This window comes from Triticum dicoccoides, chromosome 3B, assembly GCF_002162155.2.
Source record: "Triticum dicoccoides isolate Atlit2015 ecotype Zavitan chromosome 3B, WEW_v2.0, whole genome shotgun sequence".
Classification (NCBI taxonomy): domain Eukaryota; kingdom Viridiplantae; phylum Streptophyta; class Magnoliopsida; order Poales; family Poaceae; genus Triticum; species Triticum dicoccoides.
Window position 1 is genome coordinate 159,315,571 of NC_041385.1, and position 3,500 is coordinate 159,319,070.

At 42.6% G+C, this 3,500-nt stretch overlaps 1 long non-coding RNA gene across 1 annotated transcript; it reads left to right on the top strand.

Annotated features, from left to right (window-relative positions):
- The first annotated feature begins 497 nt into the window (after positions 1-497).
- Positions 498-3,253, top strand: LOC119281039. Its single transcript, XR_005138252.1, has 3 exons — positions 498-618; positions 1,899-2,382; positions 3,189-3,253. It is a non-coding gene; the product is annotated as an uncharacterized LOC119281039 (long non-coding RNA).
- The last annotated feature ends 247 nt before the right edge of the window (positions 3,254-3,500 follow it).

Genomic DNA, 3,500 nt, shown 5'->3' on the forward strand with positions numbered 1-3,500 from the left:
CAGTTGTATTGTCGTACATATAAAGGATAAGCCCTCTGTTAGACACAACCGTTGCGTCCACGTCATCCATGAACAATTCGAGAGAGAAAGCGGCACCGAGAGAAAAAATGACCACGGGATTGGGTGGACTGCAGCGACCCTGTGAAAATATTCCTCCTCTCTGTCCTCTTCTCTGTCTCGCGCCCCCTGCTTCCCGCTCCCACTCGGTCGCCTCGTCTCCTCCGCCTTCTCCCCTGCCTCCCCACCCGGGTAGCACATGGCCACATCACGCTCGTGCCCTCGCCTTGCCGCATCCTCTATGTCGCGATGCCGTCACACCACTTCAACTACTGCCCTTGGTTCCCGATGTAGCCTCCTGCCGAGCGTCCTGTTCTACGACGCTGGACAACGGCAGGCCCGCGCGCTCGAGAGGCGTCGGTGTCATTGCTGGCGGCGACTTCAGCCCTATCTCTCTCCCCAGCCCTATCTCTCTTCCCTGACCCTCTCGATGGTCAGAGGGGTGATGGGGTGGATCGGGTGGCGGAGATGGCGGAGCTCGGGCTGGAGCGCTCACGGGATGGAAGTCTCATCTCGCACTACCTTGGCACCGCCATGGGCTGCACCGGTGACCGGCCCCAAGTGAGCACATCACCCCACCCAACCTCTTCACTACTCCCGATCAGTTGATTTAGCTTGCATATGTGTGGATCGTGTGACTTTCAGTTAGATTCATCCCAACATTGTAGTCTCACAGCAAACTACATGTCATGTTGGTTTCTTCGTGTGATCCTGCTGCTTATGATGGTCACGAGTTTTGTTCGTTAGTGTCCCGCTTGGGCCATGATTTTAGCACACTTTTTCTCACATTTAGATGTTTGGTTTCTTCATGTGTGCAATCCTGATTATGGTGGTAATGAGTCACTATTGTTGTTAGTTTTCTGGTTGGGCAATGGTTTTAGCATACCTTTCTCTGCGCCTCCAAGTGTTTGGTCAAATGCAATGCTATAACTTTATCATCAGTTACTATGGGCTTGTGGCATAGTATGGTCACCCGAATTTCTGTTAATTTTATTTCCACTTGTCACTTTTAGATCTGCCAGCTATTATACTTATTGTAGTTCTGTCTGTGGAATCCTCCAAATGAGAGATGGTGAGAGGGCTCTCACCGCCTCCACCTCCAGCTCAGGTGATAGGGTTAAAAGGTATTCAGGGTTTGACAAAGATACACCTGTATGTTGTTAATGCATTACAGGATTGTAGGGTGTTCAGATTTTAAATGTCGGCATTGATCGAGGTGTTAATTGGGTTTTAGTTCTGATTAGATGTGTATCAGGTTTTAGTACTGATGAGATGTAGAAACTGTTGAGAGAGGGCATGAATGGTATATTTAGCCGTGCTTTTATTCCCTTTTGCTCTTTCCAAAGGGACTACTCTACTCTTGTGTTAGCCATTAGTATATATTTTTTCAGAACCAAATCCATTTATTTAATGAGGAGAGGTGCATCAGACAAATTAAAATGTATTGAGCTATTGTTCATGACAAGTGGGCAAGTTATTTTACTGGGGCTAATAAACACATACCAAAATTTGCAGACTACTTTGCTTTTCTGGTTATTTTGCTATGAGATTGTTAATGATAAATCAGATGTTTTCAATTCTTTCGTATGCTTAACAATAATATTTTACGTTGGCTATTAAATTGGACTTCTTCTGGTTACATGATTCCTCTTAGAATTACAGATCTTCGTTTATTTACAATATTCTAAGGCTACTAAGGTTACATATTGTTCTACAGTTCGCAATTAGATCAAGCTATTTCGGATGGCTTTGTCCTATTATTATCCCGTGTTTGCTTCATATATTTTGAGTGCTCATAACAAAAAAAACTATTGATTCTTGGCTATTGTGTCCGTCGGCAGGTGCACATGAACAACGAGGTGTGTTTGGCGTCATACTTGACCGTGGTGCAGAACATCTTGTGGTTCTACCCAAGGGTTGACACCGAGCACCGAGGCGAACTGCAGAGGTAGCATCCCGCGTCCTTTGTCAACGTCCATAGCATCAAGGACCTCCTCACGCCCCTGTGCAGATGGCGCTCGCTCATGATCACAGGAAACCGGATGACGCATGTGCCCATTGTCTATCATCGACGACAAGGTTGGTTCTGTGTTAAGGCCCTGCATCCTCAGGTAAGAGGCCATGATTCATAAGGCAGGTACTAATTGCATCTTCATCTCTATTTTTATTTGGTCTTGATTTCTTTCACTTGGTGCTGCACAAGATCAGGTCAGTTTGGAACCTCTGCCTCCCAAATTCCTACGACAAAAAAGATGCCCTTTCCAAGTACTACTTCAGCTTTTCTATTGGATAGATAACAATAAAACCACAACAAATATCTATCAGGTAATTGGCCCCAAGCTTTCAATTTATACTCTTGCTTTTTAATAACAGGGAAAATGTTATTTCCTGAAATTTTGCATTATAGGCCAGAATATTCATAGATCGTGATTGATAGCTTATCTGGTGTTCTTCCTTACAATATCCTAATTTAATTTTATATGATGTAAGCTTGCTCTGTTAACCGTTCTCCATGTTTATGAAGAAAATTTTGCGTTAAGTGCTACTTTCGGCATGAATTTGTTTTTTTGATTTCTGATGTTCATGTCAAGTAGGTCATACTCTCCTTCTAGATATCTTAGGGTTCAGACTTAAATGAATAGATGTGACCATATCAAATGTGCAAAGTAGAGGAAGTCGTAGTGAACATTCATAAGCTTGATCTTGTGCTGGATAAGAAAGATTCAGAAAACTATTATGCAACGGTAGCTGGAGCTTTACTGCTCCTTGTATGCACTGCAAGAATTATTGTGCAAGGGTAGCCAGCTACGCATTTGTTGTTTTCCCAATCATTTAATAATATTAGTTATAGTGGATGGTGATACGATGTTTATACCATTTCAGGTACCTATTCTTTTACAAAGTATCTGAAAATAGTTAAGGTTCTTCTAAAGGAGAGAGATATGGAGGGAGGGAGGAAAATTCAATTTCTGTCCTACTTTTATATAATTCATCCAACTACATTTTCACTCCCTTAATAGAGCTTGGATAACTTCCAGACTGTTTATTAACTTAGCCACGCTTTCCGCTATTTTTTTGTGAAGCCACTGTTCTATTTATTGCTTGCTGTAATTTATTTGATTTCTTTGTAGAATTGATTATAATCAGGGATAGAAGTAACTCTGTTTCAGCAGAGAAGCAACTGCCTTCACTCGAGAATAATCAGGTATAGACAATTGATACTTCCCACCTGTGCAAGTGTTCTAATGTACTGTGTGTTATGCCATCGGGAAGTAATATCTGTTCCTTCCATCATTGCTTCCGCAGGGTAGGGCATTATGGTCTGGCATCTCCGTCCTCCCAGGTCACTAATAATAGCTATAGCTGATGCTAGGCCCATAAAAAGTTCATGTTATTATGTTATATGTATTATCGACCAATACATGTCTATCATTACTCGGATA